This window comes from Pinus tabuliformis, chromosome J (genome assembly GCF_031772625.1).
Source record: "Pinus tabuliformis cultivar Carrire ecotype Pingquan chromosome J, CPIR1, whole genome shotgun sequence".
Classification (NCBI taxonomy): Eukaryota; Viridiplantae; Streptophyta; class Pinopsida; order Pinales; family Pinaceae; genus Pinus; species Pinus tabuliformis.
In genome coordinates, this window is record NC_142295.1 from 799420188 (window position 1) to 799447260 (window position 27073).

Here is a 27073-nt window from a genome sequence, read left to right on the forward strand (position 1 = left end):
CCTGTCCATTGCTTTGGCTTGCCTGTTAGGCCACGTGTCAGATGATAAACCATTTACAAGATGTTATGACTTCCTGTAATCTTTTTATTGAAAATTCCTAATTTCTAACATAAAAATTCATAAATTAACTTTAATGCAAACTAACAACTTTAATGCTATTAATTAATCAATTTCAAGGAATATAAGGGGTCTATGGAGGAAAAAGGTAGACAAATGATGGTGTTTCTAGAAGAAAAAGATGGTAATGGAATGGTACCAACAAGGGTCTCATGCCGCTGATGGTATCATTTGTTCAGTTAGTATTAAAAGCAAGAAGAAATCTTCAAAGAATTCTTATCCTACAATAACTTTACTTGATTCCCCGAAAGGAGATTCTTCCGCTGAAGTTTCTGCCGACGTCCATGTCATCGATTCATCTACGACCAAATCCGGTAGTAAAGAGAAGGGGAAGAATAAAAACAATAAAAATTCAAAAGATAAAACAAATAAAAATGAATCTATTGATGAAAAACGAAAACCTCGCTATCCTTGTTTTGTCTGCGACGAGGATCATTTTACTAAAGAATGTCCCTATCAAGTAGAGTTTTCGAAATTTGTTAAAGGTTCTCAAACGCCTACTGTCTTGAAGGATCCTTCTCCTACTCAAGATAGTAAAGCGGTTTCTTCTTCCTCGAATACCTTGGAAGAACCCATTATGATGATGTCTCATGTCAGGATTGCGACGTGATCACAAGATTATGGTAGTAAAAATCTTGTTGATGGTAAAGAAGCAGAATCTTCTAATTCAAACCCATCAACTACACCTCCTCTTGGGTCTGCTCCACTACAGATCGAGAAACCCAACCCAGACTTAGTAACCAAACTGCCTGCTAAAGGTATATTTCGGAAATCAGCTTTCAATCCACATGCGAGAGCTGCTCAGAATTATAACATTGTTGAAGACTTAGCTGTTGCCCCTTCAGCAATGTCGGCTTTGGAAGTGCTGCAATCATGTCCAGCACAACGTAAATTACTATTGTCAGCTATAGGAGCTGTTGATCTTCAAGATTCAAACCTAATAATCTTCGATTTAGAGAATAGTACACCTCGCCTACCTCATCAAATGGCTTTCCAGATTCCAGTGTTAGTAAAAAACAAACCTTGCTTTCAGACTGTAATTGATGAGGGAGCTTCTATGTGTATTATGTCGATCCAGTGTTGGAGATCTCTTGGTTCTCCTACACTCAATCAGTCTCTGACAATTCTAAAGGCTTTTGATGGCCGAGGGTTCCATCCTTTTGGTATTTTGGAAGATTTACCTATAGGGGTAGAAGGCAAAACTGTAAATCTAGATGTGGAAGTGGTTGATGCCCCTCTAGATTACAACCTTATTTTGGGTCGCAGTTGGTCTTATGCTATGATTGCTATTGTTTCATCGATCTTAGACCAGCTAAGTTATTTCTCATCTGACCTAGCCTCTACTGATAGCGTTCAGCATGTCGGTAAAACAACTATCCCTTACAAGGATGTTGGGGTAGGATTGATTAAAGATTCTAGTTTACTAGGAACTTTTTCCTTCCCTCCTCCTAACGTATTGCCTTCTATTGCATCTATTCATATGATTTCATCGAACACAATTGCTTTTGATGATCCTTGGATCGTACCTTCCGATTCCGAGGTGGATTCATTTGATGGCACGATGCCTTTGAATCCCTTTGAAATTGCATATCAGGTGGTACAGTTGTTTTCTGATTCCTGACCTATCGTGAGGATAGTTTGTTCCTGTCTCAACCTCGTTAAAAAATGAAACAAGGAGTCATGAGCATAGTTCCTGGTCTTGTGTCAAGCTCGTTAAAAAATGAAACAAGGAGTCAGCGAGGATAGTTTGTTCCTGTCTCAACCTCGTTAAAAAATGAAACAAGGAGTTTGCGAGGATAGTTTGTTCCTGTCTCAACCTCGTTAAAAAATGAAACAAGAAGTCATGAGAATAGTTCTTGGTCTTGTGTCAAGCTCGTTAAAAAATGAAACAAGGAGTTTGCGAGGATAGTTTCTTCCTGTATCAACCTCGTTAAAAAATGAAACTAGAAGTCATGAGCATAGTTCCTTGTCTTGTGTCAAGCTCGTTAAAAAATGAAACAAGGGTTTTGAGGATAGTTTTTTTCCCGTGTCAACCTCATTAAAAAAATGAAACAACTCCCTTTCCAAGTCGAGTCTTTCCAAGATCTCGAAAGTGAACCTTCATTCCATCCACCTGGTTGAATGCAATGAAGCTTGGGGGCATGTACCTCGATTTAAGTCATTATGCTGGGGGCATGCGAACTTATAACAAGGATAGTTTTTCATTTCAAGCTTGCGTAAACATGAAACCGAATTCAAGTAGAGTTCTCTATGGTTCAAGCTTGTGTAAAAATGAACCTATACTCGATTTACATCTCGTGATTGCCATCTTTATCCGCTAAATTTTGTTAGATGAGCCTTGGTTGTTTTCATTCCATCGCCCCCATCTCTTTGGCTGATCATATGCTTTCACTTGGTTGTTTACCCTTCTTGAGGGACCGCATCTATGAGTGGTTTTATTAGCCAACCTCTTAACCATTACATGTTTTGAGCAGTTCCTCCATTGTCGGAACCAGTTGCTACCCTTTATACCACTCGTTCTTCTAGGACGAGTCCTCTTTAAGCTCTTTTTTGACTCGTGAAATATGAAAAGATTACCGAGTTTTTCCTTTTTAAACTCGTTAAAATGGAATTAAAACGAAGGTCCACTTACAGCTCTTTTCTGACCGTATAAACATGAAAAGATTGCCGGACTTTTGTCATTTCAAGTTCGATATTGGTTATAAAATTGCCAGAAATTGTCGGGGAAAAGAGAGAAAAATGAACCTGTTTGTTATACTTTGTGTTTTAGAAAAGCATTTAACCACTCTTGAACACGACACTTTTTGTTCACCTGGGTTGGGAAATCCTTTGCCTAACAGTTAATCAAACCATATTGAAAGTCTTTAGCCGGTTTTTGGGTATTAGCTTTGGGTCAATTGTCACCAAACCATCTGCAGTGTCGTTATGTGTTCAAGGGGTCAGTTGAAATAAACCATTCATGTGAAAAATATCTGTCATCCATCTTGACGATCCCTGAGTTAGTCCTTGACAAATATATTTCTTCAAACTTGATCTATGATTTCGTGTTGTGGGGTTGCCTACGACAGATCGCTTTCTATCGACTTCAGCTCATTATCTAGAAAGATGAGCTATAAATCGTCAATATCTTGGAATTTGCATGCCCTAATGGCAGGTTTCTCGCCTTCGATGACATGTTGCATCATTGACCTTCGATCAAAGGATTCTATGACATGTTCGACATCAGCTCATCCATTCACATTTCATGGATTGTACTGAGTACTTTGAGAGCCATTGGCATTACTGGTGGTTTCTCTCATCATTGACTAGTAATCAAGTGGTTTCTACCATGTTCGACTTCGACACATTCATTCACATGGATAGAATCATACTAGTTCGGGAAGCAGAAATCAAGACCCTGGATCTAGTTTCCACCATCCAGGCTGCGAGGAATTTTGTTATTCATTATACAGTGGACTATTCATAAACAAATGGTTGCGCCCATACTGTGTCTACAGATGTATATACTTGTGATTTATTACAAAATCATTCCTGTATCAGAGCAGTTTAGTTAGTTTTCTAGTCAGTTTTGATCTGAGCATGAGAATGCCTACCTCAGCGATGATATGTTCACATATATATATTTTGCATTGAATGTTTTTATAGGTTCCGACTGGGGTGTCCACATAATGATCCTTGAAATGATAAAGTACTTTGCTCTTCTTAGATGACAAATGCTATCCTCATCCATTACAGACTTTGCACTTTAGGGGGCAATTTGTTGCACAAAATATTGTCACCATGACATTCTACAATCGGTGTGAGTCTATCACCACTCATAATTTCCTCCTTTGCAAGTCTTAAACCTCAGTTCTTCATGTCAAGCCTTGAAAATAAAAGAAAGCCCTTAAAAGTCTCTAAAACTCTGGTTCCACACTTTCTCTTAGCATTACCTGACCGCTCTGTCTCTGTGTTATGGGTGCGGATCCCTGTAAAAGTAAAAAAGGCGCAAGTACATTCTTAAAAACTCACTTTGAGTAATTTCTGGAAGCTTCTAGAAGGAATCTTGAGGTGGCAAGTTCGCTCCTTTAAGGTTCATGCATCCCATACCTTAAGGTGCTAACCCCTTGATGTGAGGAGCTTATCCCTTTGAAGGATGACTCTATCCCTTCATAGGTGGACCTATAACCTCCTTCCTTTGCACTATAAAATGAAGCATTGGGCTGGTTACTGAGGAGGTTGAAAGCTAAATATTTTTGAGGTGAAATGCTGCTGGAACTTAGTCTTCCGAATTGAGATTTTGTGAGTAAAGATTACATACCTTGTTGATCTCATTTGGAAGAGTGTGAGGCTTGTCAAAGTAGAGGAGATTCTTGTTTCGGACCTTGGGAGGAGCTTGTACAACATCAAGGCACCAAAGGTTGTAAAGTTCTTCTATTTTCAAAGTTAATACAATCAAGTTTATTTTTCTCAATAAGCTGTGTTTTATGGTTTATTTCATGGATTCCTTGATCACCATGATGAATATGATTTATTATATTAGCTATGCAGGTGTTATTTGATGTGTGCTTGTTTGTGATTGCAGGTTCTCAAAAGGAAACTCTTTCAGATAGTTGAAGGATGGCTGCTACAAACTAGCATTGGACTTAAGGTAGGGTCTAAAACACCTCTTTAGTTTTTATTAATGAATCGTAATATGTTTAGAGAAAGGTAGATTTGCTTGTCCTGTTTGTTGCTAGATATATTTTGATACTAGGGAGATTGGCCTTATCTGCAAGAACGATTTATCCGGCCAACAAGTGGATAGCACAACTAGATTGCTCGAACTAGCGGTGGCTAGCTCTTATGTAAGGGTGTTCTTCTAGGAGGAATAACTTGGATCCGTCATACACTAGCTTTCATAGGTGGTTGGACCACCTAGATTTCAGAGAAGTTCCACAACATTTACATCCATGATACCCTTTTGTTACAAGACTTGCAAAAGTAATGTATATAGGGATTGTCAGCAATCATGAATATCAAAACAATTGCAATGAATTAAATTAATATGTGAAATAATATTGTTACATATATAAACAAATCAATAAGCTTGTAATTTACCGGAGCAAACTCCTAAGTCTGGATAATCATGTGCGGTGAAAGCACATATGCCATACAACATAAAACTCCTCTTTGTTGTGATGGGTCTTGATACATCATATACATGTATCTCTTCCTATAATTCCTTCAATTCATCTACCAATGGTTGTAAGTATACATCCATATTCTTCACTTGTATTCTACCAGGGACTATGATAGCCAACATAAGAGGTTCATTCTTCACAAACAACCATGGGGGGATATTTTTATTGATCATTACTACATGCAAACAAAATAGTTGGTGTTTTGGAGGAAATATGGGTTGACACCATCCATGGCTATGTTGAGTCGTAAAATTCACACTTCATCCTTGAATTTTTTGGGCCATGTATCAACAAAATTCGCCAGTGGGCGATCAACAACAAAGTCAGCCGTGAGCAATTTTCAAACACAACAAAAGCAACAATGAGTTGTTTTTCAACATCATCAGCCATTGGGCGTTCTCAATATTTTGTCAGTGGACAAAGGATGCTGATTGCAAGCAAAGGACAGATGGATATTTTTGCAGCTTGGCACATGATAGAGTTGTCAAGCGACATTAAGAGATGAATCAGACATGCAGCTGATTCATGTTCTCTTTAGATTTGAGTTTTTTCAGCATCTAGCTTTGGCGGTTTCTCAGGCAAATTTTTTTTGAGGATCAACAGCTTTAGCATGAGAACTTGGAAGATGGTTTCTGGTTCTTAATTTGGACTTATCATGGGGGGGGGGAATGTTAGCCTCACTCTCACATTGAAAACAATTCTAAGTCCAAATAATTAAATTAATTAAAATCATGAAAGTTAGGATTTAATCCTACCTTTCTAGATTGAGTTTGTTCCTCATGGTTAGGAATCAGTTTAGGCTTAGTTGGTTGAGAGATTCTCTCCAACTAGTTAGGCTCCTATATTAGTGTGTTGTTGAGATATTTTCTCAACCATAGTGTCCAAGATAGACGTACTATCTTGAGACCAACTTCCTCATGTATTTGTTTGTAATATTATCATTCTTTGTACATTGGATTGATTAATAATGAGAATGTGAGGAATGCTGTAAGGCTGAGGCCTTTTCCGCCATGTGTTCTGTATATGTCTGATATTTATTTTATGAGTGTGTGCGTTTTATTAATTTATTAGTTTTCTACAGTAGGGGGACCACTTATTGAATTGGATCGAAACCATGTTGGCCTTATCCGTTTTTAAAATAAAAAAACAACTTTTATTTATCGGTGCACCCTGTGTAATATAACGCACCGATGCGCCTCTGCCAAATGACACCGTTAAATTCAAAAAACTTGTGTTTAATTTTTTATGTTTTCATTTTTTACTATAATGGTGGTGCTTTTGTTGTTACATATCGCCCCGTCATAATTTAAAGTTATTTAAAAAAAATAATTTTTGCTGTCGGTGATAAATAATTAAACGCCCCAGTGTGTTTACCAAATTAAACACACTGGTTACGAGATCTCTTTTTGGCTAAAAATTATGTGATTTATTTATAAAATATATTTAATGGCTTCTAGATTGACCGATATAGGTTGTATATTGATAAAACAAAATGCCTGAGAAGTATTCAAGTAACAAAAATATTGGTTTACACAATGATAACACATCAAAAGAAGCAGAAAAGGCAAGTTCTTTGTAAATTATTTACAAAATTAATAGGTTTGAACTATATGTAAGTTTAAATAATATGTATAGGTTAGTGTGTGTCATGCAGAGCCACAAAATGAGGAAGCTAAATAAGATTATTTTTGATCTAAGTGCAGAAGAGCGTAAAGCCTTATAGAAAAATTGCAGAAGGATGAATTAGGTGAATGAAAAAATACTATTCAATATGAGTTTTTGTTTTGTTTTTATTTTTTATTAATAATATACTTAAGAATATTAGATAACATGTTTCAAACAATCTATTAATCACATATGTTTAATGTTTTACAGAGACCAACAATGATGGAAAATAATGTCGTTCTAAGCAAATAAAAGTTATAGAACATTTAAATAACTATCAATTGGTCCTTAGCTCATTTGGACTGGTGATGGAGGTTAATGAAAGGGGGGAAACTTTTACAACACTATGAAGGATATTGTGGAATGAACGTATAGACACACTTTCCAATTACAATACAAAAATAGTCCAATGATTCCAAGAACCAAGTTATATTAAACTACAGGAAGCATTTCCAGAGAAATGGTCAATGAGACGTGTCAGACTTGCAATAACAAAAACATACAACAACAAAAAAGAATCATTCAAAAAGTAATATTCCTAATTAAAATTCTTTTCTAGAATTATATGTATATATTACTGCAAATCATTCACTTATTAATATCAATTTTGTTATATTTAGTTTTCATTTATCAATATAAAAATAGTTTATTACATTTTTAGCAAGATTATGAAAAGCCCAAATGATCAACGAGTTGATATCTGAAACATGCCAGTAGGATTGCCCAAAAAAATGTACAAGGAGATGGTTGAAGAAATGGACATAATTGCATCACAGGAGGATCCATCTCAACAACAACGTGCTTCACATGTATGTAATCATTGATTTTTTCTATTAGGTACATATACATAAATAATTTAACATTAAATATCAATTTTCAAGTAATTTTCTTGAAAAAAGAAAACAAAATGAAACTCATTCAACACATAAAATAGGACGACAAGGAAGAAAATGTTTGATATCAAAGTTTGTGAGTAATTGTTAATATTTATTTATGGCAACTTAAGATTTCATTTTTGTAGATTTTAAGTTGTTTTACAACAACTATTGATGAATATCTTCAAATAGGTGCTAACATACAAAGAAGAGCCATCAAAATAATTGATTGACATTGGGTTATGTTGTAGCCACTACAATAACACCCAAAATTTTGGGTGTAGTCAAAATTTTGAGCCTCCCTCCTCTCTCCTCGATTCATTAGGGTTTTGATCAGGTTTTTCAACTGATTACCCCCCTTGCGACCCTTCCTATTAAACCTTGTTGATGTGCCCATTCAGGCTTTACATATTAAATCCATACATCATGTTTTTCCTCAGATATTGACCTTATGGTTTCATGAGGGTTTCGAATGTTTGTCACTTCAACGATGTATTAAGAGTTGCTTGTGACTTCAAAGCTTATCTCTCCATAATATGCATCACAATCAGTGGAGGCTTTGTGTGTGGAAGAGTAGGACTTTAATTTAGCTTTTCTTATGATTGACCATATTAGGGTTTAGAAGAAACCCTAAATTGTTAAAAGAATGCCCCCCTTCATTGTTTTAACCTAATAATTGCATCCCATATTCCCCTGGGATCATAATTGGTTCGCTCATCTCAACATGTACATTAGGGTCTGCAGTAACTTCTGTATCTTTCGAAACCTTATACCATTGTGAGTGCCTTCAATGCCGTTTTCAAGGTCTAGGCTAATAAACAGTTTCCACTTGTATATTTCAAGCTAATTCCCATAAGTTTTATGTTGTGGCTTGCTCTTTGCTTAAAGAAACATCCATGATATTTTAGATATTCACATTAATGTGGTGAAGTTCTCTTGGACCTTGTGGAACTCACTTAGACTAGCCTTTTAATTTCCTTTTTAGTCATATTCAAGGCTTTATGTTGAGACACATGAAAGCTCAATGTATTCTATGATTTAACTAATTTATAATTTATTGTTCCATGCAGGGTGAGCAAAGGGAAAACAACAAACCTTGTTAAACCGAAGGGTGGAAGTTATTGGCAATGATCGCCTTCAAGCATCGTTGTGTCAATTTAGACAACATATTTCTTTGACAAACATATGGAAATAACATTACACTGGGATAATGCTGGATCATATTACAAGGAAATAGGTCATATGGTAGCGCTAAAGGGGATAACATCACGTCAAAAGCGTTATAGGAGGTAATGCGAGTGCATGTGAAATGATGGGGAAAGATGTTAAACACATACATTATGTATTGAAGCTAAGGCGCTGGAAGAAAGGTGCGCAAATGGGCATACAAAATTTTATGCAATTGATGTGCATATACTCTGATAAAACGGGGCCGAACCATGGACCATAGTTTCATCAATTGTCATGGTGGAGATATTAAAAAAAATAAAAATTGGCTGGTGTAACCTATGATTCAAGGAAGATAAGATCTCATGGCTCAAAAAAGTATATATGTAGGACATATATATATATATATATATATATATATATATATATATATATGAGGCAACCGCTTTATACTTTACAAAAGGCTAACATAGTGTAAGGCAACATATTAATATGAAGGAACTAGATTTGGCCAATCTATATGACTCGTGCGTATGAGTGACAACACATGCAAGGTGTTTGATTCAAGGAAGATAAGATCTCATGGCTCAAAAAAGTATATATGTAGGACATATAGATATATATCTATATATATATATATATATATATATATATATATATATATATATATAGATATGAGGCAACTGCTTTATACTTTACAAAAGGCTAACATAGTGTAAGGCAACATATTAATATGAAGGAACTAGATTTGGCCAATCTATATGACTCGTGCGTATGAGTGACAACACATGCAAGGTGTTTGATCAACATGAAAAGGGTACCATATGTGCCAAGAAGCCCAAAATGGCCAACACACAGTACAAAGCTAGCTATGGAAGCCACATTTTGTGTACATCTCACCAACACATCTGTTAAATGTGTTACTAACTTGAAAGGCAAAGCATTTTAGTCAACTCTATGCTCAAATCACATTCAGGGAAGCATTTGGCTTACGAGTGCATATATAGAAGTTGCAAATAGTAAAAGGGTCATTTCAGATCGAACTTCATGCATTGAAGGAAACGTAGATGCATAACGCATAAATAATCGCTGAAGGGTTCCATGACACCACTGATTCCATGCATTAGTTTAATCTGCGAAGAGTATAGGCGGTTTCCAGTGGATGTGGTGACACAAGTATAAGAATGCGGGTTACTGTCAAGGGTACTTATGAGACTACGTTGAATGGGGATAAAGGATCCAAAACTGCCCTTTTCTATAACAAAACATGGTCTTTTCTCACATCTTAAAGTGAAGACATAGATATTATCATACAAATACGATTGATAAAAGAAACAAGGTTCATCTGGTCAATGCTATAAGTCACAAAGTCGCACCTCACACAAGAAACATAAAGGTGTGACTTCATTCAAGTGTGACTATGCGAATAGCTCAAGTCACATCACTCATCCACCACCTTCCTTTAAGTCGCAGAGTCGCATTGCAGAGCCTTGGAAGCAACCAAAGTACGCGACCTGCGCTATAGTGTGACTATGCAACCTATCCTAGGTTCAAAATCATGACCTCACCTTAACACATTTCATATCCAACCATGAGTCGCACCATAGAGTGTAGTTGGACTCTCACTGTGCTCTTCCTCTGCAATATGCGACCTTCTTGTCCCTATCGCTTGCAACCTCCATCAATCACTGAGAGTATATCTGATTCACCTACCCTAGCCTATTTATACCTTATCCATGTACTTCTTCATTCCCTATCTGTGCTCATACCATTCATGCAATAAACATTTATGGATTACAAATCGTAGTCCCATGGATGGTAAGAAAACCTCGTTTTGGTTTAAGATCCAACGACGGAAAATTGTTAAGACTAGAATTAAGCCTTGAGACTTGTGATAAATCTAACCCTTCCTCTCCTTAGACCACAAGTCGCACCAACGTGAGATGTGGTTAGAGATGCAATTGGAAAATGTGATTAGCTAATAAAGAATGTCCCACCAACAGAACATTAAGATCCAATATTATATGCATACTACGCATGTTGAGGTTTTCGAAAGAAATCTAGAAACTGATGTTTTGACTACCTTCTTCTAGAGAAGATGCGCTGAAATGTGTTTGCTCATGCTCAGATAAACTTGGTGGAACCTGCTGAATGTTAAAGGAAGATATGAGTGTTTCAAGAATTTGTGGGAACTTCAGAAAAGCAGGATTGGATTTTGGTGTGTGAGTCATAGGACCACAAAAGATGACAGTTAAATCTTGGGCTATGGAACTTCTCATGAGACCACATTCACTGGAATATCTGAGCGTGAAGTGCATTATAGAAAGCGTAGAATTTCAAATACAATAGGTCCTCAATCTATTATTGTGTAGTTAAATATTCCACAGCCTCGAAAACACTTAATGGAAAAGGTGTGAATCACATAAATAACCATGGCATTAGTTAGTCCCCTCAGCACGTCTTGTGAAAGCAGAATTACCCACGTATTGTCCATATATTTGTCTCCTGCTTGCAAACATGGATTATATGTGGGATTTTTCGAGGTTATATGGAAATAGAGGATTGACCCATCTATGAAATAGTCATCACTACTTTTCCATTGAAATGAATGCAAGAAATGCCCCTTAGGCCTTTAACATTAGGTCCTATTTTAAGCTTATGACAAGAAAAATAAACGATGACTAACTGCAAGTGAAGCTTAGTGGAAACTGAAAACGCTAGATGTATCCATGTGTGGGACTTTCAATCTATAAAAAGGGGGGCTCAATATACACCAAGGATTCACAATCCGATTTGAGGATATGATAGGGAAATTCCATGTGGCTTCCCATCGTCCACAAAACCATTTTTTCAAGAGAACATGGTTATACGAGTGGGGACGTAGTCAAAAACATGTAATTCAGTGACATTGGAGCAATGAGCAACAACATAATTTTTATCTTCTGGCAATGTTTAAGGGAGAAGAAGTTCTTTCAATGCAAATTATCTGGTTTCCAATCCTATTAGAATCAGAGCTTATGTTAACAAGGAAGAGTTGCATGTTTTTTCTTAACCAACAAACGAGGCATCCAAGCCTGAAGAACCTATTGGAATCTACGATAAAAAGAAAACATCTCTAAGAGTATCCCAAGAAATACAATGAAGAGTTTAGCTTAGAGCAATCCTGCAAAGAGATGTACTAAGGTGCATAAGTATGATGGTGTCTTGGGAGAGTTGTAGATCTCATAGAATTTGGAGACTATGCAAATCTTGTTCGTGGGCTTGAGGTGATATTCAATTTTGAAGGAAAACCGCAAAGTGCAAGCTAAAATTGGCAGGTTGACAAGGACACAATTTTCTTGAAGAGGTTATGTCCCAAACTTGATCAATGAAGCACATAATAATGTTGCACGTCCTATACAAACCATAACAATATTGTGACGTAGAAAGGGACTATACAAGGGTCCAAATTGGTGTTTCACTCTCAGTCATCTTTTTTTTAATCTTTCTGATATCATTCTTGACTACCAATATGTATGTGGATAATGTAATTCGTTTGCTTGTAGATAACAGGAGAAAGCAAGAATGTTGACCTAGATTAAGGGAGATAGTGTTTTCACAGAAGCTACAAAAATAGGGTTTCAACGAGATCGAAACTGGGTCCACTCAAGCTCCTAAAATCTGGCGGCAATTTCAAGAACACAACAACAGAAGATGATTAGAGGAAAGCGAGGCACAATAGCAAGAAGTTCAACCATTCATGCAAGTCTCCATGGTTTCACAACAATATTGGAAACAAGAACCAACCATAAGGTTTCTAAAAAATTCTCTTTTCTCCTCACATTCTCTCTTCTATCAGTATGCAAATTTTCTCATCATGGTGTTAGTGGTTATGTTGAGATCAATTCAACATGTATCAAGCAATAATCATGAGAGAGCAATGAGGAAGTTCAAGAGTCATTTCGAGAGGTCAAGGGTCACAGTAGGTGAACAATCACCTCATCTTTATAAATATGCCCTCACTCCTCATTGGAAAGGACTTTTAACACTTGAGTTGAGGCTAGGATTAGATAGCTTATTTGTTCTTGAGAGCTAGAGGCACTTAGCTCTTGGAAGCTAGGAGGGTGAGCTGAAGTGAGGCTAGGGTTTTGTATTGGATAATGGCATGAGAAACCCATGTTCCACTGTTGGGCTTTGATGAATTGTAGTATATGTACTTGTATTTGCAACAACAATAATAAGATGTTCTTCATTTTTGGCACTAATTCCCATGCTTATTCATAGTGGTTGTATTGGTTGTCTGATATTTTCACTACATTTGTATGTGTTCTTTCATATACGCAATATGTTATGGATTGATTCATAGTTGTTGCATGTATGTTTTCTTTCGAATCTGTGCTTACCTATTTCTCGCCATGTCGATGATCTATTGTGAACTAATTTGCAATTAACCTCTGGCATGTTCTTGTTCATGTATGTCTGATTGGGTTTTGGCTCACTGATCCTTCTCATGGCATACTCTTTCTTATTGTTGTTGTGACTTGCTTGTACCTCTTTCTGTAGTTTGTCAATCTTGGGCTGATTTTGTTTCATTGTCTGGGCATTTCATTCTTTCCCTCACTCTGACACCTTTTCATTTGACAACCAAGAGCGAAAATATCCATGGCGGCAATCGGGCCCACATATTGGATGGGGCTCCTATCCTAAATGGTGTGAGGTCTAATTAGGACTCCACATCGGGGAGACCCCCTTATTATTCGTGGTACATTCCAGCCCGTCAATAGGCTATATATGGGTTGTGAGTATATGTTGGCATATCAAAAATTAATTGTGGAATTTGTAAGTATTTATGTTGTTTTACTTCTCTGAGTTTATAATTAATAAAACAAAAAATTATTTATATTAAATCTATGATTCATTATGGGGTATAAAACTGGTAGGAAACAAAGTATTGAACTATGCTAACAAAAGAGTTGTGAAACAAGGCATGATATTTGGTTTTGAAAGAATGTGTACAATTCAAGACTCGATCCTTGATATGGTACATTGCTATTCAATTTACGTTGGTGTATATTATTTATTTTAATTTTCATTATTCTCTCCAATGTAGATACACTTGTTACACTTTATTTTTATGTTTGCAGATGGAACTTGAAGAAGACGAAAATAATCAATGCAATCAACAAAACGTTCTTCCAAATAACCCAAGGCATGGAGGTAGCTCGAGCACTGATAACAATTCCAACGAAAACTAATGATCTATTTGGATATTAATGCAAGTTGTTGTATTTTTTGAAATAATTGTTTGTGAAAGTTATGCATTTTGTTTAATGCAATGGACATAGTGTCCTATTGTAGCGGCTGCAACACCCTCCAAAATTTTGGCCCACATCCAATTTCAGGGCCTCCTTTGAAAGTTTTACTTGATGTGTGCATGCACTCGAGTCCACCCCGTGAGCTCATGCGAGTCTTTTCACCCACCTTGCTTGATCATTCAATAGACAACTTTTGCATGTTGGTAACAATGTCACGCTTACGACCATGTTCTGGTCATACACGAGGTCTCTGCTTTGTGTGTACATGTGGTATTCGTTATGTAAACATCCGTCGTGCTCACACATGAAGTCATATACACTGTCGCGCAAGCTTCGTCGCGGTCGTCCAACGATCAATCACAAGCATCGCTCTTGTCGACTTGCACTGTCAGTCGCTCATGTTGGGCATGTGTGTCTGGATGGTTTGATTCATCTTGTCATCAAGTCATGTAAGTGTGTGTTTTCAAGTTCGTGTATGCACCTTTTCACTCGCTCAGACACTTAGTCGTTTTGCTGAAGTTTTGACAACCAGATCACCCTCTAACAGCCAACCTTCACCCTGCCATCGACTCGATCGAATGTCACCCAGAACAATACAAAAGTACCTAGCAAGCCATTCCAAGCTACGCTACCCGCAAGCTGATCAATCAACCCTCCTGTTGATCAACCAAAGAGTTTGACTCGGCAACCAACCGGAGATTGACTCCCTGCAAAAATTGCACAGAGGCTGCAGACCTTGCCCACTCCACTGACTGAGAAAATTGCATAGACAGGATGGATAGACACCGAGTGGCCATCCCTATCTCCCATTGTGCAATTTTCCTAGGCAGCCCACTAGTCAGCCGGTCGGCTTCTCACCCGAAAAACTACACAAATTTCATAAGCAAACCCTCTGCTGCCCAACAGCCCGCTCGGTTCAGAAATTGTGCAGAGGTGGTTAGTAGGCTAGCCCCCCAGCATCAACGCAGTTTTTCCCTCCAGCAACTCCCAACAACCTGCTACCATCTCCCTCCAGGAATTGCACAGTTTTTGTTGCCAAGCTTCCCGCAGTCCGCTGCTAGCTCCCTCCAGGAACTGTGTAGGTTTTGCTGCCAAGCTCCCGCTCCCTCCAAAAATTGCGCAGATTTGTCCTCCAGCCGAGCCAGACCCCACGGACAGTTAATGCCAATCTAGATTTCCCATCACCATCTCCTAGTGACTTTTTCGCAGTTTTCACAAGCAGTCCCCGGAGCCTCCATCCCAGCTCGAGACTTTCCTCGTATGGTTTTGTAACCTTGTCTTCTCTCCTGGTCACTTGCATCCGAAATGATCACGAATCATGGTAGACTAGGAGGTTTATGGATTTGATGTCATCTCATCCTGAGTGAATGTAGGTACAAGTACACGAAAAAACATGGTGTTACGACAGATGGAATGAACAAGGGGAGTACACGCAAAAGGACATGTTCGTGAATGAACAAACAAACGATGCATGCAAAGATGTGTTCGTAAACAGATGATAATGCAAATATGTGTTCGCAGAAGGATGGACGAATGAACATGCGAAGATGTGTTCGCGGACGAACAGACAAACAAACATACACTTTTCGTGAATGGAAGAACCTTTCAAGCATGCCAACATACAAGCAAGGAAAAACGCGCAAATGAAACATCAAATGAGCCTAATGACCATCAAAGACTTCATGCATCTTTCCATGCGTAGGTGAAGCTGTGACACACCATAAAGACATCCATCACCCAGCAGCACTGCAACTTGACTTGCACACCAATAGCAGCATGAATGTACCAACACTGTCATGTCGAGTCTTGTCATGAGTCATGTCGTCACATGTCTACTGGTGGGCCATATTATCGACCAATGTAATGTAACGTGGAAGTCCAAGAGACCCACTTGTCATATGAAGAGTCATGTAAAGTTGAAAGGTCATGGAAGTCAAATAGTCATGACAAAAGTCGAACAGTCACAAGGGCCAGTTTCACGCTTGGCTATAAATACCCCCTCATTTGTACATGGAAGGGACTTTTGACCTTGGCTCCTCCCACATAGCCTTGAGAGTCTGTAATCTTTTCTTTGAGGAGTAAGTAGTGGCTCCAACGCCCCGCCCATGGGGTTAGTGATGTATGGTGTATTGATGTGTCTTGGAACTTTCACTTAATTCAGAAGCCTACTAACAAGCCAACACATTTTCACACATGTGTTGTAACTGTTTGTAATATTCGTCTTGAACACTTGTAATGCATGTTGCTTTAATATGTGTTTAACACTTGGATTCATTCAATTGTTCTAATACATATATATTAATGAAAATGTGTTGTATAAGTTGTTAACAATGTCCTACCCGTGTTGGTTACCTCCCAGACATCAGATAGAACCTTTCACGTAAACTTGCTATAATGACCGTCGCACTCGCGCAGATTGCCTGCTGAGTGTTGTACGTGTTATCTTCCCTTGTGTGTTGTGACTGCCGCATCCATGTGGATTCCTCCTACAGAAGATGCACATATCCTGTTGTGTTGTGTGTTCCTAATAGAGTTGGGTTTCCTCCCATCCAACTTGGGACTCACTCCCACCCTTCCTCTCTCCGGTGAAAGAACCTTGACACAAGTAACACTATCAATCACCAGGCACACGAACCTCACTACTCGAAGACAAATCAGACCACTCTCCTGTGCTAACAAGCAAGAGCTAAGGCAAACATTTAAGATAATGGTAACCGGGCCATCGTACTGGTTGGGACTCCCACACCAAATGGTGTGAGGTCTAGTTGGGACTTCATACGGGGTGATCCCATGAATGTTGGTGGGTCCAGCACCGTCAACATGTCCCAATTGAAAGACAAGGGGTTACGAATAACTAACCCATTTTGTATGATAAAGAGCCTCATATTCATATTTAATAAAATACATTTTAATTTATTATATTGCGTTGTCCAATGCCGCTGTGAAATGTTACACCATTGATTAGATATATGGATGATTAAATACTCTAATGAAGAGAAGTGAAATTTGACGATATAGCAAATTAATCCAAACATCATATACAAATGCACTGATCAAATTTTAATTTATATGTATACTATTATAAGATACATGTCGATTTTTCAATGAATATCAAATTTAAAAATCACAATAATTGCACTGTCATAGGTTGATATTTCTAAAAAAGAGAAAATGGATATAGGGACATCTTACATTAATGCGCATCGCTTCGAACATAAGTTTTTCAACAAAAATATTTACAATAGTAAAAAATGGTGTCCCAATGCGTCTATAAAATAAATAAATTGTTGGCATTATGATACAGGTATGACACAAGTGTTGTCCTTGATGGCAACTCACTCAGATGATAGATCACAGTTCAGACTCACAGAATGAAGAAAGAGAGGTATACACAGGTTCCCCATTGACCAAGCCACGTATACACGTGCGTTCGCAGACCAAAAGGCGCATATATCGTACACACACATTCATAGAAGGAAAGGCGCGTACATGTTGGAAAACTAAGTTTTGGTCCGTGGTATTTGGTCCATGGTATTTCTGTATTGGTGCATGGTATTTGGTCTGAGGTATTGACCCCAGGTATTGGGTCCAAGGTATTGGTCCTATGTGGTTTTGGACCATGGTATTGAGAGAGGCCTAAACCTATATAAGGATAAGAAGATCATTAGGCCAAAGGGAAAGAGTGCAAGGATTGTATACCTGATGAAGTGTGAGATCTAGTATGCTGGTTATGGGTTTATGATGCTTTGCTTAATCTGAACCAAGGATGCACCTATGTGGTTGATGATGGATGATGGATCGAGATCATAAGGCTTGGAATGCATTATCATTATGTGGTTTTATCATGGATAGACTAGATCTGAATTATTGACGCATGTTTTATGGTATAAATGTTATGATCTGGGTATGATTGATGTTTGGAATAGCTGCAAAGTTATGAGTAAATATTTGCAGATATGTACGCGGGTTGGCTTTGGTAAAAGCACGTATACACGTTGTTTTGGTTCATCATAGTAGCGTATACATTATGAGATATGATATTTGAAGTTGCAGTTGGGTCTGGTTGTTGTTGCAGAGTTCTATGTTCTGCTCTGTGTTCTGGTGACTATGTTTTGATGACAGGGTTTCAGTGATTCAGTATTGGGTGATTCAGAGATTGATGATGCAGGTGTAGTTGATGGTTGTATTGCAGTGGTGATTGATTTTGTGCTTCAATGTTGTTGATGGGTCCAGTATGAAAATTGGATGAAACGTGGCCTTCAGATTATGGTGTTGTGCTTCAGGAGTATCCAGTATGAAAATTTATGAAACGTGGTCCCTGGAGGAAGAGTGAAGGTTGTAGCCTTCAGTAGGCTGACGCCTACGTATTGGTAAACATATTGGCCAGTACAAGAGCCAGGGGGTTGGAGCTCCCTTCTAATAGTAGCTGGAAAATGAGTGAAGGTTGGAGCCTTCAATAGGCCGGTGTCTACATACTAGTAAACAGATCGGCTAGTACAAGAGCTAGGGGATTGTAGCTCCCTTCTAGTAGTAGTTGGAGAATGAGAGAAGGTTGTAGCCTTCTGCAGGTGGGTGCCTGCGTACTAGTATGAGTCTACGCCATACAAGATTGTAAACAAGTTTTTCTTATCTTAAAGAAAACAACAGCAGGTGGTTTTTGTCTCGCATTGGGTTTCCACCTTATATCATGGTGTTCATGTGTGCTTCTTATGTGTGATGATCTGTTCTGTTTTACTCCACCTGTTTATTGTTCATATGGTTAATGAATTTCTGATGCACTGATTAAAGATCAACATATAATGGACTAACTGAATCATAAGTTTACTGGATATACGCTAGTTGCATTTAACACAGTTGCGTGTACACGCGGGTTCCCTTAACTGAAGTAGCGTATATGAATCTGATTATGGAAATGAAAAAGTTATTGATTTGATAACACTGATTCACCCCCCCCTCTCAGTATTATTTCCAAAAATTGGTATCAGAGCAAGTCCTTTGGTAGAAGCTTGATCGCTTAAAGGAGATCCGTAGAACAATGGGAAAGAAAGCGCATAAGAAGAAGAAGACAACTCAATGAAACAGTGACAGCCTGCCATTAGGTGGAAGCAAGTATTCGGATTCTAAATCACCTAAGATTGAAGATGAACAAGCAAATGAAGCATCAGATAAAATCATAGATCAACAAGATCTATTTAACAAAACGGAGAGTGCCCTCAAAGAAGAAGTTATCAGCTTAAAAGCTCAGTTGGAGTGTGCCTTCAGAGTACGTCAAACACTGTAGGAGCAGAATGAAGAACAAGAAAAAGAGATTCTCAAACTACAGCAACAAGTGAAAGAAGGAAGAGAGTCTAAAGAAATCTTGAAAAATCAATATCTGGAAAAGGAATAACAACATCAGGTTGAGGTAAATATCTTGAAAGTTAAATTAGAAGAAAAGAATAAACTATTACAATTTCAAGACAGTACTAAGATTTTGGATGATATTCTTAGTAGTCAAAGGTCGCCTACTATCAAAACTGGTCTTGGTTTTTATGAATCTGTTCAAGGTGAATCTAGCTCACAAGGTGAGGCAAGGAACTCTAATGCAAAATCTGAAATGTTCAACAAGGAGATGAGAGGTCAACCCCATCAACAACTAAGGAAAAATAGTCTTCAAAGAAAATCTTTTGCTCCTATATGTGGAAGTGATAGATGGTTATTTCCTTCGATGAATAATGTTGAATGTTATATATGTCATAATCTTGGACATGTTGCAGCAAGATGCAGAAGTAGAATGGTTCAAGAGCGTGACACAGAAAGAGCATCACATTCCAGGTACTTTAAAGGGTATTGTTTTTCTTGCAATATGTTTGGTCACAAAGTTGATGATTGCTATAGAAGGAATATGAAACATGTAAGATGTTATGCATGTAACAAGCTTGGACATATAGCAAAGGAATACAGGAGAAGATTTTGGGTACCATACCAAAAGGGAAAAACATCATCACAGTGGAAGATATGGAAGAAAAAGGAAGTAAAGTCAGAAAGATGTGGCAAGTAGAGTATACAAACATGACAGACTCAGAGGGAGCTGAAGGCGTGGAACCTTAGTGTTCTAAATCTCATACGCAAGTTTCATAAAGTGAAGTCATGTATATGCATGAGTTAGAGGCTTCAGAGTCGCGTATATGGAGCTATGAAAAAGTAGCAGAACAGATTCAGGAAAAGAAGTCTGATATGGTTTGATCATGGTATATGTTGGTTGACACAGGTTCAGGGGGGGCATATGCTTCGAATAATGCATTGTTGGCATTATGGTTAGAAGTCTTTGGTGATGATGCTTAACATCTTGCTACTTATTGTTAGTTGGCCAAGAGAATGGGTTGCAGGTCTGGATGCTGGTGACTGATGCTTATGGTGCAGATCATATGGCGTATGATAGTTGTTGATGACTATCATGGTCTTGTTTAGGTCGTTGGTCTTTGTTAAAAGTGTCATGTATTTATTTTTAAAGATCCATGAGTCATATGATGTAATTTTTAACCCCACTTTGCATGGGAAGGATGATGTAATAATGTCTATTTCAGTCATGTATAAACATTTGGTATATCCCCACTTGGTTGGGTGGATGAGTCAAAATGGTGTATCCCCACTTGGTTGGGAGATTGATGTATGTATGAGTCATTGGTGATAGGAAGGTCATACTCACTTAGTTGAGTTATAGAGTCATGTTATTCTTTTGAAAATATCTTTGCAGATTCGACATATGCTCAGGGGGAGCATGAACGGATTGATACATCTTAGCATGTACAAAAGGGGAGTTCAATCAGAGATTTCAGCATGTACTCAAGGGGAGTATGGACAATAGAATGTATATCAAGGGAGAGAATGTCTTGGTCCGCCCTTTGCTCTTGATGTCAAAGGGGGAGATTGTTGGCATTATGATATAGGTATGACACAAGTGTTGTCCTTGATGGCAACTCACTTAGATGACAGATCAAAGTTCAGACTCACAGAATGAAGAAAGAGAGGTATACGCAGGTTCCCCATTGACCAAGCTGCGTATACATGCGGGTTCACAGACCAAAATATGCGTATATCGTACACACGCACTTTCAAAGAAGGAAAGGTGTGTACATGTTGGAAAACTAAGTTTTGGTCCGTGGTATTTGGTCCATGGTATTTTGGTATTGGTCCATGGTATTTGGTCTGAGGTATTGACCCCAGGTATTGGGTCCAAGGTATTGGTCCTATGTGGTTTTGGACCATGGTATTGAGAGAGGCCTAAACCTATATAAGGAGAAGAAGGTCATTAGGCCAAAGGGCAAGAGTGCAAGGATCGAATACTTGATGAAGTGTGAGATCTAGTATGCTAGTTATGGGTTTGTGATGATTTGCTTGATCTTAACCAAGGATGCAACTATGTAGTTGATGATGGATGATGGATCGAGATCATAAGGCTTGGAATGTATTATCATTATGTGGTTTGATCATGGATAAACTAGATCTGAATTATTGACGCATTTTTTATGGTATAAATGTTATGATCTGGGTATGACTAATGTTTGGAATAGCTGCAAAGTTATGAGTAAATATTTGCAGATTTGTACACGGGTTGGCTTTGGTAAAAGCGCGTATACACGCTGTTTTGGTTCATCATAGTAGCGTATACATGATGAGATATGATATTTGAAGTTGCAGTTGGGTCTGGTTGTTGTTGCAGAGTTCTATGATCTGCTCTGTGTTTTGGTGATTGTGTTTTTATGACAGGGTTTCAGTGATTCAATATTGGGTGATTCAGAGATTGATGATGCAGGTGTAATTGATGGTTGTATTGTAGTGGTGATTGATTTTGTGCTTCAATGTTGTTGATGGTTCCAGTATGAAAATTGGATGAAACGTGGCCTTCACATTATGGTGTTGTGCTTCAGGAGTATCCAGTATGAAAAATTATGAAACATGGTCTTTGGAGGAAGAGTGAAGGTTGTAGCCTTCAGTAGGCTGGCGCCTATGTATTGGTAAACATATCGGCTAATACAAGAGCCAGGGGATTGGAGCTACCTTCCTGTAGTAGCTGGAAAACAAGTGAAGTTGGAGCCTTTAGTAGGCTGGCGCCTACGTACTAGTAAACGGATCGGCCAGTACAAGAGCTAGGGGGTTGTAGCTCCCTTCCAGTAGTAGCTAGAGAACGAGAGAAGGTTGTAGCCTTCTACAGGTGGGCGCATGCATACTGGTACGAGTCTGCGCCAATAAAAGATTGTAAACAGGTTTTTCTTATCTTAAAGAAAACAATAGCAGGTGGTTTTTGTCCTGCATTGGGTTTCCACCTTATATCATGGTGTTCATATGTGCTTCTTATGTGTGATGATTTGTTCTGTTTTACTCCACCTGTTTACTGCTCATATGGTTAATGAAGTTCTGATGCACTGATTAAAGATCAACATATAACGGACTAACTGAATCATAAGTTTACTGGATATACGCTAGTTGCATTAAACACAGTTACATGTACACGCGGGTTCCCTTAATTGAAGTAGCATATATGAATTTGATTATGGAAATGAAAAAGTTATTGATTTGATAATATTGATTCACACCCCCCCTCTCAGTATTATTTCCAACATAAATAATGGGAGGATATATATTTCATGCACATGTTTGATTCGCCTTTAATGCACTGGTGCATCATTACCTTTAATGCATTGATATTTTATATTACATAAAAGAACTGGTACTGCAAGATTTTTTTTCTTGCATTGATGCAATTTGTGTAAAATATGGCACCAGGGCTTTTGAAAGCACATAAGCACCAGGGTGTTATACTTTTGAAGCACTGGAGTTGTTTACACAACTCATTAGCACTGGTGCATTGTTACACATAACTACTTGGTGCATTGGAGAAGATAAAAGAACCGAGGCTGCAATCTTTTTTGCCTACCCCAACACATGCCCGACGCCTTTCTTGAAATGTACTGCCCACGACGTTTTTGGAAGACATAAGCACCAGGGCGATATACTTTTCAGGCATCGACGTTGTTTGCATTCAACGCCCCAGTGCATGGTGTCATAGATTGTACAAGCCGATGCACTTTTATTATTAAAGCACCGATGCATTTATAAATTTAAAGCATAGGTACTACAAACTTTTGTTTCCATTCTCGATGCTTTTATTTAAATTTACAACATCAATGTTTTTATATTAGTAATGCACTGGTGAAATTTTTCTAGTAAAAGCACCGCTAAGAAAACCTCCACTAAAACATCCAGCTGCCCAATTTTTTTTAGTTGTGATGAAGTTCCATTATTAGCTCTGCTAAAGCATCCGCTGGCACAAACATATGTTGTAGAGGATGTTTTTTTGACAATTTTTGGTAATTTTATAACACTAAAAACCTCTGTTATAACCTTCGCTAGAAGGCATTTTCCTTGTAGTGGACTTTTCAATATGAATTAGTCATTTTTTGTTTTGTTTCTTCATATTAATTCATGTGTCAACATGTTTGTTCTCTTTTCTTGCGCAAATTACTTGAACAAAGATGAACACAAAAAATTGTATGTAGCTTGTAATTTTTTTTATCAGATACTAGACAATACATCTCTTTTTGGATTGAATTGCCATAAACAAAAGGATAAGTATGGAAAAGTAAATGCAACATATTTTCTTGAAGAATAAAGTAAAAACTAGATTGTGTATTTCAGATATATCATATAACAATTGCTTGTAAGCCAAAAAAGTAGCCAAACTATGGCAATGTGTTATTTGGCATATACAAAAAACAACAATGGCTCTTTTGATTGCTTGACATTTATGTTGAAGTATTTGTAAACAAAAGCATATTTTGTACAAAATTATGTCAAAACAACATTGTCAATTGAATATGGACGTCATCGTTGCTAGGATTGGGAGAGTTCTTGTGCATTTAACACAATTTGTCCAAGTTGCATTGCGACAAAATTTGTGATAATGAGCAACAATAGAAATATTAGTGCAAGCAAGAAAAACACTAGCACAAGAAATAAGGTTTCAAAATATTCAAGAAGCAAACAAATTTGTTAATGATGCAATGTTTTAGGAAGACACGTACATTGAAAATAGTGAAAGTCGAGGAATCAATGTTGCAAGAATGTCTTCTCATAGTGGCTTGATATCAACAATAATGTTATTGAGTGTCAGAGTGACTATCACGTGAACATAATTTTCAGAATTCAAAGACTGTAGATGATATGTTTTCTGGTACTCCTCAAAACTTGTCTAAGCAATTGTTGGACAATAATTTTGCAACTAGGGCATTTGCAATGTGCAGTCTATTTTGTTGTCATGTGTCTCCAACATGCAGTAAACACTGAGACAATAGAAATTTGTTGTATTTGCTTTGTACAATGTACAGATTGATGTATTTGGAAGTATGGGATTTGAAAATTTACTACATATTTGTTTATATGGTGGTGAAAATAAATTGTTTGATTTGAGTATTCCTTGTATTTGTTTGTAAAGTAAGTACAATTATTAAGTTTTAATGTGTTTTGTTGTGCAAAGTATACATAGTTTGAACATAGTATTATATGTCCAGAGAATAGAAAAAAGAAAAATATAACTAAATACCTCAGTTGTTAATTTGATGAAGGACAAGAGCCATGATTTTGCAAAACTGTAATTGAGAACATCGATGAAAGTTGTTGCTACAGATCATAGCACTTGGCAACCATTCAGACAATTCCTAACAATATTTTTGAATAGTTAAAGTGTTGTGTTTTTGGGTGCTAGGTCATGCTTTATCTCCAAGATTTTTCGTAAGTAATTTTCATTGAGTTGTAGCTGACATTGATTGCAAAGGGTTCACTATGACAATTAGTCAATATAGTAACTATGAAACCACATGTTTCATTTTCATGTCACTTGACAAAAAAATAAGGAAAAATCATGGCAATAGTAATTGATCAATTTGCAATAGAAATTGCACAATAGGCTCTTGTAAAAATTGACTTACAATAGTTGTATCATTTGCAGTCTCACTTTATTTGATATTGAGTTCAAATTGTCTTGGTGGCATGTTGTAACCACAACTGCAATAGAGCCAATGGGATATGTCTTAGTTTACCTAACAAAGCTTTGTATCGTTGTGTTTGGAGCTAGTATATGATTGCTGCAAACCTACAATATTATTTCCACTGAAATTTTTTCATGTAGGACTATACATTTTTTTGCATCCCCTCTCTCATAGATTCCTTTGTTTCTTACTACAAATTCTCTGATATAAATAATTTTCCCTAGATAAAACTTGCCACAAAATCGATTTATAAGATGATTGCTTATATTGACTATGATGGTCAGTTGACCAGCTTTTTCAACAAGATATGCATGAACAAGCTGTGTCTTCACTGGGAAGTTTGGATTTTTGGTTTGCCCTAGTCCATATATTACGAGGACACGACCTTAAAAAACATATGTATGTGCACAATTGTATAATTGAGCAAGAAATTTTTTGCAATGTTTTTAATATGCATGTTTTCAAGAATATAGATTCTTAGTGTTCATAGAAATTAATTTGACATAGAGGAACAAGATTTGCAGATGTAAAAAATGGCTAAGTTAAGTATACTATCTTACCTCTTTGTGTTTTGATCGTTTGGAAATTATACATCCAACATTTGAGAACCAAGATTGTTGTTTTCCATGTTGTTGTTAAAAGAGTTAATGACTTATTGCCCTAGTATTCAAGCTGATAAGTCCAAGCTTGACATAATTGTATAAAAATAAATGTTGAAAATTTAAAACAATGTAGCAAAAAGAGAAATATTTGAGAACAAATGATTTGTTGGTTTTTTTTGCAAAAGTTTCAAAGAACAAAGAGGATTAATATTGATTTGTTGTTGATTTCATATGTACATTGACATATGACAAGAATGAAATACAATAGAATTTTTTGGAATTGAAATAACATCACTATACACTAATTTTTTTTCTTGATTTTGTGCTCATTGTTAAGTGAAAAACAATATTAAAACCAGGGTATAGTTGCACACTGTAGAACCTGCAATTAATGCAACGTAAACATGAATTTGTTTGACAATATCTAGATTTGTTAGAAGACTTCTGTCTGCAGGCATTGTAGTCAAATGATTGTGCTACTGTAAAATTGGATCTTTGGTATTCATTATGATTTCAGTTTGATTTGTGATCTAGCGTATCAAAAAAATAGGTTGGATTGTGTGTTTATTATCACATGCAGAGTGATATTATCACTTTTTGTATCATATGTTGTGTTGGATTTTGTCTGAGAAAATTTCTCAATAGCTTGAAGAAAGAGACAAAAATGAAGAAGAAGGAAGCAAAAGGCAAAGAATGAAAAGTAAAATAGTGAAATTACAACTTGTTGGTTTATTTGTATTGCAAATTTATGAAATTCATTGTAAGATGCCATGCTATATTCATGTTTCCAAAAGGGGAGTGAAAAATTAATCTGGAAGTAGTTCTCACAATAAAAACCATTCTTTTAAGGAACAAGCACAAGAATATCGCCACAACCAATATGTGCAGCACCATATGAAAAAGCAGTAATGGCAGGTAAGCCATCAAGAAAAAATTGTTTCTAGTTCTAACTGTTGTGATATTTCTATTGTTTTAAAGATTTTGTTGCTTAGATTTTGTTATAATTTGTTCTAGTATCAATTTATGCATATGTATAGTAGATAAGTAAGAAAAAGACATAGTATGTGAAACTGTTGGAGTGAAAAGAATGACAATAAACAAGTATTTGAAAAGAGAGCACTCATATAATTGTTCAGTGATTCAAAGAAAGCCCATTGGAGGATT